Source organism: Maylandia zebra, linkage group LG16 (assembly GCF_041146795.1).
Source record: "Maylandia zebra isolate NMK-2024a linkage group LG16, Mzebra_GT3a, whole genome shotgun sequence".
In the NCBI taxonomy this organism is placed as follows: domain Eukaryota; kingdom Metazoa; phylum Chordata; class Actinopteri; order Cichliformes; family Cichlidae; genus Maylandia; species Maylandia zebra.
The window spans coordinates 36829334-36840134 of record NC_135182.1 but is presented as its reverse complement, the minus strand read 5'-3'; the positions used below and the strand labels follow the sequence as shown (position 1 = coordinate 36840134).

Below are 10801 nucleotides of genomic sequence, written 5' to 3'. Positions count from 1 at the left end.
CTAAAACACACACCCGAAACATCCGGTCACAGCCTTCAAAATAAAAGCGACGACACCTCCCAGTACAAACCAGGTGGTCTGACATTAACACTAACGTAAATTCAACAGATATAATCATCAGATTCAAACTCTGCTTCATGCTTATACTTATATGAAATAAATACAACCTCTATTTTCAGTTTAACCTCCACTAAATCAGAAAACCTTTAAAATTTGACTGAAAATCAGCAGAATCTTTTTTTATTTAAAATAAATAAATAAAATGAAAGGAGCTAACATGCACCGTTGTATGTGTGTAGGGTAAAGCACTCCAGAAACAGTATAATTGCATCTCTGACTGACCCTGCACAGTTATGGAGCCACTGGTGTTCTAGCCTCTATGTAAATGTGTGACACTGTGGAATATGTTTTAAATTATCTTTTCTTTGTCATGTATTTATTTTTTTTATTTGCTACCCATGTGTGTCTCTAATAAAGTGAAACTGTTACAAAAACACAACAGGAAGTTACTGAAATTGTTCAACAAATGTCTGACTGACTCTTAATCCACTTCTTTGAACCCGTTGATGAGGCATTGATGTGCTCTGAAAATAAGACCTGTCTGGTTCTCAGGGAGGTTTCACACCCTGAGGAAAAACTGAACCTAGCCTCAAGAGAACCGTTCGTACCCTTCAAAATAAACCAGTTCTGCACTTCCTGTTTCCCCCACCATCTGATCTGATGTTAGTGCGCCCACTGCTGGTCCGCTGCTGTAACTTCAGTCTGCAGACGAGCATCCACCAACACCGGCAGCTTCTGAGCTACTGCTGCCCCCTGCCGGCTGCTCAGGTTATTACAGACCGAGGATCAAGGTGAGACCTGCAGGTGTTTCCTGAACTTCTGCTCCTGATCCAGTTCCCTCTGCTCGTCCCTGCTCTGCTTGTTTGTCCTGGTTTAACATCTGTTTTGTTTCTGTAGACATCAGAAATATTTTATGGACATGTTGTTGACAAAATAAACATCAATAAATAAAAAAAATATACAAATAATGTAAAAAAGTAAACAAAGTGAGAAAGAGCGACGTCACAGAGCAGACCCTTAGCAAAGGTTCATAAATCAAACACACCTGTATTTGATTTATGAACATTAGCAAACATTAGCAAATACAGTTTCTGCCCCCAGGTTTAAACTGTAGGACATAAAGAAGGATGGAGGAACATAAGGTTTAATGTCATAACAGGCGTCAGTAACACACTAAAAGTTAGTGTGTAGCCCTTCTAATGCACAGATGTCAACATTTTATTGCCACTAGGTTTTTATATTGTTATTAATACATTTCTATACTGTTGATCATTGGTTTTTCCTCATATGGATATACTTGATCCTACATTATTACTACAGTTTCTGGTCTATTATTACTTGGTTATATGAATGTAATATTACCCAGCTGTCGTTTTACTAGGACATTATTTATGTAACGATAATACCATGCTGTTGTCCAAATTATTACCTTCTTGTTTCCACTTTATCACTGCACTATTACCACATTATTACTGAGCTGTAATACAAAAGGCCACCAAGGTAGTAAGGAGAGTCCAACTGCACTGAGAGGCCGAGCTGGTCTGGACCATCAAGTCTTGTCCAGATTCTCACTGACACAGAATAACACACAAGTAAATTGTAGGACTTTACTTCAGTGGTAATTCAGACAGTAATACAAAGTAGAAGAAAGAAGGAGACTGGCTCCAGACCTGAAGCACTCCCAAACACAAGAACAGAACACATGATATGCCATGTTCTCAGTCAGAACATGCTATATCATGTTTAGATGGAAGCTAGCGAGCTAACCCTCCTGCTAATTTCTAACTCTGTTAAATTTAATAAATACATTCTGTTTTTATGGATGTTAAACTTAACTGTTACACCTGGTAAAGCAGCTGATCATTTTATTACAGATGAAAGAATTTAGACAGTTTGTAACTCTCAGTGATGCTGCAGTGTTCGTTTGACTTTGGGACCTGAAGCGGAGTTTGGGCCCAGGCACGGCTACGTCAGACTTAAAGACCGGATAAAGCAGGAAATATACATGGTAAACGAAACAGTAACAAAACTGGAAACACCGGGTCAACGGCCCAGGCACCCAGGCAATAATGTTGTATTAAAGAAATTCTGTTTAAAGAGCTCAAAGAAAGAAAGTTCTAACGATGCTATGAATGAAGGTCAAAGTCAAAAGCTCAGCCAGCCCAGGTACTCGAGTATATAGATCCTCATCCACCTGCTGCTCGTTACACTCAGGGGCAGAAACAGGACCTCAGTTTGGGGTTTCAGAAAGCTGCTGATCTCAGACCTGCACAGCTTCAGCACATGATGTTTTCTCTGACACAAGTAATAAAACCTGAAGGTCAAAGGTCGTCACCTTTATGTTGAACTAAAACTTCTGATCTGAATTCTTTCACTGTTTTTTGCCAATAGAGTGTTATTTATCATAAACTAATTCAGAGTCCTTCACAGCAGAGTAACCAGAGATGAGCAGATATTTTTACATATAAAACTTTCTACACGACTGAATCTAATATCTTGATGTAAACGTCAGAGCCTTTAGATTGAGGTTAATTCTCTGAGCACTTTCTCGTTAAACGTTGTTCTCTTTGTCTGTGAAGGTTCTCAGTCATCCAGGTCATCGTAGTCGAAGGAGTTTGCAAAGAAAAGCGTCTGGACTTCTTTAAGTTGCTTGAAGACGTTTCACCTCTCATCCGAGAAGCTTCTTCAGTTCTAAGGTCAAATGGTGGAGAGTCCCAGATATAAACCCAGTGGGAGTGACCCCCCACAGAGGGACAAAAGGACCCCCTGATGATCCTCTAATCACATGAGCCAAGGTGGGAAACTGGGTGTGGGCCCCAATCAGCCAGAGTTTCGGGTGAGTTCATTGTGAAACCTGGCCCCACCTTATCATGCGAATTCCTGAGATCAGATGGCCCAGGATGTGAGTGGGCGTTGTTCTCTTTGCCAAGTTTCAGTTCAGACAAACATGGTCAGAGTGCAGTAGCTTTGTTTTTCATTACTTTACACATTTTATATCAGCTGAGTCTGTAAGTCGAGCTTTCGTCACTATGAGCCCTCCACCTGTGTATTTTGGTCCTGCTTTGGCACTAAATATTGTTTGAATCATGGACATGACAGTGAAACCACAAATGCACCATTAAAGACACTGAAGGATGAAGAGATTTCACTTCCAAACATCTCCGATGCTCTCGCATGAATTTTCACAACAAATAATAAGAAATGTCAGTTTTACACATTCGATCATTTGACGTTTTATACAAAGACAAACTTGTAAGAAATGAGTGAAGAAAGACAAAGTGAAACAAGAACAGGGGGCGGGGCTTACAGGAAGAAAAACAGTAAACCCACAGTCGCTGTTGCTCATTCTGACTGCTCTCCTTGACTTGACTTGTTGGACCAGTTTTTACAATGCATGACTATATCATAGCCAAAGACTTTGGCACTGCATACAGTGGATATGTCTTCAGTTTGACACCCAAAGGGGCAGAAATAGATCCCCACATGAGTAGGTGGGGTAGAGAGTTTGGACTGGACACTCCAAAGGCTCCAACCTGCATTCTGTTCAATGAAGACAAAGAATTTATCAAGTTTGGTTATGAAGCTAAAAGAGATTATATCAGGATGCGAGGACAAGAAGCAAGGAAAAGCTACTTCTTTGGAAACTTCAAGATGGCGCTCTATGGAAAAGTAAGTAAAAATCACTGAACCTTAATATTCTGCTAAAGATGACACTCATGTGAATGAGACGGTTGAACATGTCTGTTATACAAACTCCACTGAAGAGTCCATTCAGTCCACACAGAGAACGTCTGAGCTGAAAACACAGATAAATGTTAGAAAGCTGCATTAAACGTTTTGTTAGTGCAGCAAGAAAAAGACTCACAGATGTGTTAACGTTTGAATTCAGCCTGCAGCGACACCATGAAGGTTATTATAGGTTGTGTTAGTCATACAAACGTCAGTGGAGACGAAACTTAATGAACCACAGGAACAAACAGACTCATGAAGATCTCTAACGAGCGTCTCACACTTTGAACTAATGAAGCCTGTCTGCTCTGTGGGACATCAGATAAACATCTATGTGTTTGCGACCTGACATTAGTCCACAAAGGTTTAAGGTTAGTAACACTAAACTGATAACTGTGTATCCACATCATCTACAGAGAGTCAGCAGAGATGTGGAGATTAAAGCTGCAAACGGGAAGTCAATGAAGGCCTTGAAGGTGTTCACAGAAGCTCTGAGATACCTGAAGGACGACGCTCTGAGAACCATCGCAGAGAACACAGCAGGGGGGAAGTTCATAGCCTCTGACTTCACCTGGGTGCTGACTGTACCTGCCATCTGGGATCTTTCAGCAAAGCAGTTCATGAGAGAAGCTGCAACTCAGGTAACATCATTTATTAAGAGCTCTGAGATCCTGAAATGTTCAGAGGAGTCAGTTTTCTTTCATTTGCAGGCAGGACTCGTTACAGAAAGAACTCAACACCACCTGATCATCGCACTGGAACCAGAGGCAGCCTCAGCCTGGTGTATGAAGCTGCCAGCTGATGGCTTCATCACTCAGAACCATGATGGACGATCACTGGATCAGTGTCCAGGAACACAGTTCATAGTGATGGACTGTGGAGGTACTGTATGTGACTCTGTTACACTCACAAACATTCGTCCACAGACACGCTGGAAACATCTGTCTGCTGCTGCAGGAAGTCAGCTTTCATCACTTCCTGTGTGTTTCAGGTGGAACCATCGACATCACAGTTCATGAAGTCCTGCATGGAGGAGCCCTGAAGGAGCTGCACAAGGCCTCAGGAAATGATTTGGGGGGACAAACTGTGGACAGGAAATTCAAAGAGTTCCTCAGAGAAATCTTCAGTCATGGTGTCTGAGATGAATTTGAAGAAAACTTTCCCAGTGAGGTTCAGAAAATAATGTATGAGTTTATGTTTCTCAAACAGGTAGATGATGATGTTCAGATAGTGTTTCCATATAATCTGGGAACACTGGCTCAGGAAAGACAGGAAATAGAAAGGTTCTTTGAATCAGTGCGAGGTGCTTCCTGGGATGAAGGATCCATCAATATCTCCAAAGAGACACTGAGGTCTTTCTTTGCTGAGAGTCTGAAGGGCATCACTGACAGTCTCAGAGAAATCCTGAATAAAGATCTACACATCGAGTACATTCTGTTAGTGGGGGGCTACGCTGAAAGCCAGATTCTACGGCAACATGTTATTGATCAGTTTGGTGATCAGTGTAAAGTCCTGTGTCCTTTTAGGCCTCAGGATGCGATCATGAAGGGAGCTTTGGAGTTTGGAAGACACCCAGCAGTGGTGGCGTCTCGAAAATCTGCCTTTACGTACGGGTTTGCTGTAGCTGAGGAGTTTGACCCGTCCAAACATAGGGTAGACAAGAAGTTCACAAGATGTTGGGGTGAGGGTTGTTGTGATATTTTCAGGAAACTGGTGGAAGAAGGTGAAGATGTGGGCTGGAATGACACCAGAGAGCACATCTTAATTCCCTCAGAAGCAAATCAGACAAGGATGAAAATCAGTCTTTATCGTACAGAGAGGAAAAATCCAAAGTATGTGGATGAAGTGGGAGTGGAAAAAATTGGTTTGTTCGAGGTTGACATGCCTTATACTTCAAGTGGAATCAGTCAGAGGGTCAAACTGCAGCTCAGGTTTGGCTCCACAGAGATGACATCCACAGCCGTTGATTTGGTTTCTGGGTTAAAGCGATCAGTAAAGGTTGACTTCATGACCAGATAATGAAAATGTTTTAGAGTTCAATTTTATTTACATAGCACCAAATCACAAGAACAGTCGGCAAGTGGCTTTATATTGTAAGATAGACTCTACAATAATACATGTTGAATGATGGGAAACATCCAGAATGAAAGGTCACAGTGATATGTAGTGTAACAGAAAATGACACACACACACAGACACTCACATTTCACATGCTCACATGTGAGTGTCTTATCTGTCACATGAGTAATGAGATGTTTGTGTAACTACTGTTGTTAATAAAAGGGCTGTGAGGGGAGGCTGGAGTTTTGAGTTGGCTGAGATCAGGTGAAGCGTTCACAACTCTAAGACCCTGACGACTCCCCTTGCAGCAAGTAAAAGACAAAAGCCCTGTGGTCATCTTGCTTTGTTCTCAGTGACTGGTCCATGAGTCAGCGGGGTCTATCGCTTTAAGACCCAACACTTTTTACCACAACACATCATGAATATGTGTATTTTGTAGTTTTGAGGATGTTTTAAGGACCTGTGTAATATTACAGAGTTGATGTGTTTGCTATGGTTCTTGTAACATTAGGCCTTTGGTTCCTGTGTGTTCTCTGTTCCAGCGATGACTCTGAGTTTGGCCCTTGTATATTGCTACTGTCAGTCATAATCTCCTGTTTCTGTGTTCTCCTGTTCTCTGGCTGTCTTCTTCAGTTGTCACAGGACCTGGGTCTGGGTGACCCAGGTCCGGTAAGAGGTTATATGTGTGTTTTGGTTGCTGCTGTGCCCTGTTTCCTTGTTCTTGTATCTAGATGTCTGTGTGCGGGTGTGTCAGCCAAGAGCCTGGCCACACCTGCGGAGGAAAATTACACACACCTGCAGTTCATCTGGCTCATCGGGGGAGCTACATAGGAGCGTAGCAGAGAGCTCCATGTCGCTTGATGGTACGCGTGACTACCCGTCAGTTTCCCAGCTATAGTAAGTGCGAGTCTGCCGTGACTGTGGGATTGTACTAATTTTTTAGTATTGACTTGTTTTGATTGTACTTTACGACTAGATGAGCTTTTAGCGACTGAAGATTTACCAACAACATTTGAAACACCGTCCTCTGGCTTAACACCATCATCAACACCATGATCACCCTTTAAATGTAAATGTTTGCAACCTGATAACCATTCTTTCACTTCATAAGCAAACTCATCATAATGCATTGTTTTTGCTCTAAACCATGTTTCATGCTTTTCTTTTTCATCATCTGGTAACAAACACATCAATGACCCATGAACTGTTTTTGCTCCATTACACAAACCAACAAAATCAATGAATGATGCTTGAACCATAGAAGTTTCATTTGTTTTCCAGAGAGGAATAGAGGGGGTTCTGTTGTGTGGGAGAATTTTGAGTTGGTTTTTGTCAATCGGGTGGGTTTTCCAGCTTTGTGTTCCGGCTGTTTGCTTTTGTTTTGTGCGTGTTTATTATATCTGAAAATGGGGATAAAGGTAAAATGTCAAAAATCTGCTTCCATAATATAAATATCATTGAATAACTTTAGAAAAACATCCACTTGACTCTTTACATGTAATGTTGTAAAAATATCTTATTTTTTTAATTAATCTGAAAATGTTAGTCTGCCAAATGTGCAGCAATTTAATCTATTTATTCTCTTTAGCTGATAGTTTGTGGTGCCCAGGTAGACTGTATAACTGCATCTCTACCAGTTTCTCTGCACTCCAGCCTCCTCTGTGCCACGTGAAGGGATTTTCCTTAAGGCAGGAGAAATGATCTCCATGAAAAGGAACAGGTTCGGCCATCGCACAGTGGAACAAATTCTCTTCTTAAATAAAAATGAAAAAAGGCTACTTTAAATGCATCGTGTTTTTAATTTGCAAGTTCAGAAGCATTTCCATTTCACAATCAATTCTACCCCCAGGTCAAAAATATGTCTGGGAAAATTTCGCTAATGTAATATTATTTATAAATGTACCCGTCTAGCGATTAATTGCATACGTGCATGGAGGCGGGACCTCGCAGCAGAAGCCTGCTCCATAATGTGTTGTACATTATTATATGTAATGTGGTATTTTTTTTTTTTTTTTTTTTTTTTTTTTTTTCAATTATTGTATTCACCAACATCAAGAAGTCACAAGCAAAGAAAGACCACACAATGGTGCATGTTTAAACAAGGAAAGTTCACTGGTCAAAATTATTTATTAAACGAATAAAACCTTTTTTTTTTTTTTTTTTTTTTTTAAAACCACCAAATACACGTTCAAAGCAACACAACAGCGGCCCAATATCAGACAGAATTCCACTCTGCAGTTGGTTTTATTTTGTGGATTCAAGCTGCACTTCATATTTTTGGCCACCAGATGTCACCAGAGAGGACTGTGTTGAAAAGCTTCGAGTAATGAACCGTTTTTCAATACAAGCTTCAGAAAGCTTCATTTGGCCATCACTAATATAAATATAACTAGGCTTCCTCTTTGTGCTTCAGACTTTGGCTGGCGTGTCTGTGTGCCTGCTCAGGTCTCCATATTCCAGAATATATAAAATTAAAGATTTTTAAAGTAAAAGAGTACTATGAGCCGTGTCTGTTTTGGCCGTAAAGAATCCAAAAGAACCGGATTTAATAGCATGCCCAGGACTAATCGTAAGCTCAGAGGGGATCGGGCGTTTGCTGTGGCAGCACCAATGAATGAGTTGCCTTTACATGTTAGACAGACACCTTCCTTATCTGTTTTTATATCATGTCTTAAAACATATTTATTTACAAGACTTGATGTCTCTTAATATGTTTGTTATTAATTATATTACTTTTCATTTTAAGATATTCTGTATGTAATTTAAACTGTTTTCTCTTTGTAGCACTTTGGCCAACATTGTCTCGGTCATTGTGTCCTTGGGCAAAACACTTCACCTGCCTCCTACTGGTGTTGGCCAGAGGGGCCGATGGTGCGATATGGCAGCCTCGCTTCTGTCAGTCTGCCCCAGGGCAGCTGTGGCTACAACCGTAGCTGCCTCCACCAGTGTGTGAATGTGACAGTGAATGAATAGTGGCATTGTAAAGCGCTTTGGGTGCCTTGAAAAGCGCTTTATAAATGCAATCCATTATTATTATTATTAAAGTGTGTTATAAATAAAGATGCTATGCTATATTATGCTATGCTAAGTATTTGAAATGTAGCTGATATCATTACAGGAGTGTACTCACGTCTGTTCCTGGGGTCAGAGCTTGATGTCGGAGATAAACATAAACAGATTCGGGAACAAACTGGAAGATCTTCATTCTCAGTCCTAGTGGGCAGAGTCAGAACTCACCTTTGTTCATTTCTCTAAACTCGTTCCTCCGAGAATGTTCAACCTTTTATCCACTTTGTTTTTCTTGAACCTAAAAGGCAGAGGTGTGACTCCAGGAGATCCCCACTGAACCTGTTTTACAAATCAAATCAAATCAAATCAAATCACTTTTATTGTCACATCACATGTGCAGGCACACTGGCACAGCACATGCGAGTGAAATTCTTGTGTGCGAGCCCCACAAGCAACAGAGATGTGCAAACACAACAACACAAACGAGCAAAATACAAGAATGGCCAACCTGAAACTAATAAATATATGTACAATATATAATAGTGTATGCATTTCTGGATGTGTATACTAAATATTTTCCTACGTGTGTGTGTGTGTGTGTGTGTGTGTGTGTATACACATTTTTACAAATTAAATAGTAAAAAAAATAAAAATAAAAAAAATAAATAAATAATAATAATAATAAAATATATAAAATATACAGAGTTGAATATGTGCAAAACAAGTGGCATTTATATACAGTGTGGAGTGCATAATGTTGAAGTTCCAGTAGTGAAGCTGAGGTGTCTATGACGTGTTCAGCAGTCTGATGGCCTGATGGAAGAAGCTGTCTCTCAGTCTGCTGGTACGGGACCGGATGCTGCAGAACCTCCTTCCTGATGGAAGTAGTCTGAACAGTTTATGCTGGGGTGACTGGAGTCCTTGATGATCCTCCCCGCTTTCCTCAGGCACCGCTTCCTGTAGATGTCTTGGAGGGAGGGAAGCTCACCTCCAATTATCCGTTCAGAGCACCGCACTACTCGCTGGAGAGCTTTGCGGTTGTAGGCGGTGCTGTTGCCATACCAGGTGGTGATGCATCCAGTGAGGATGCTCTCAATGGCACAGCGATAGAAGGTCCTGAGGATGCGGGGGCTCATGCCGAATCTTTTCAGTCTCCTGAGAAAGAAGAGGCGCTGCTGCGCCTTCTTCACTGTTTTGTTTGTGTGTACTGACCACGTAAGATCCTCAGCCAGATGTACTCCAAGGAACCGGAAGCTGCTCACTCTCTCCACAGCAGCGCCGTTGATGGTGATGGGGGTGTGTACTTCTCTGCACCTCCGGAAGTCCACTATCAACTCCTTTGTCTTTGCGACGTTGAGGGTGAGATGGTTGTCTTGACACCAGTGGGTCAGGGCGCTGACCTCCTCCCTGTAAGCCGTCTCATCACCGTTGGTGATAAGACCCACCACTGTAGTGTCGTCCGCAAACTTCACAATGATGTTGGAGTTGTTAGTGGCCGTGCAGTCGTAGGTGTAGAGTGAGTACAGGAGAGGGCTCAGTACACACCCCTGTGGAGCACCAGTGTTCAGTGTGATGGGGGATGAGGTGATGCTGCCCAGTCTGACCACCTGGCGTCTGTCAGACAGGAAGCTAAGGATCCAGCTGCAGAGGGAGCTGCTCAGTCCTAGATCCTGCAGTTTCCTGTCCAGCTTCGAGGGAACGATGGTATTGAATGCTGAGCTGTAATCTACAAACAGCATTCTCACATACGTGTCTCTCTTCTCCAGGTGTGACAGGGCAGTATGTAGTGTCAGGGCTATGGCATCATCAGTGGACCTGTTGTGGCAGTATGCAAACTGTAGAGGGTCCAGTGAGTCGGGTAGTGCAGAGCAGATGAAGTCTCTGACCAGCTTCTCGAAGCATTTGCTTACGATGGGGGTCAGGGCTACAGGTCGCCAGTCGT

The 10801-nt window shown here is 41.9% G+C and overlaps 1 pseudogene across 1 annotated transcript; it reads left to right on the top strand.

Moving 5' to 3' along the window:
* The first annotated feature begins 13 nt into the window (after positions 1 to 13).
* LOC101480190 (heat shock 70 kDa protein 12A-like) lies at positions 14 to 7777 on the top strand (annotated as a pseudogene). The gene is made up of 5 exons (XR_013093385.1): positions 14 to 851; positions 2640 to 3729; positions 4206 to 4430; positions 4500 to 4671; positions 4781 to 7777. The product of XR_013093385.1 is annotated as a heat shock 70 kDa protein 12A-like (transcript).
* Positions 7778 to 10801: the final 3024 nt, after the last annotated feature.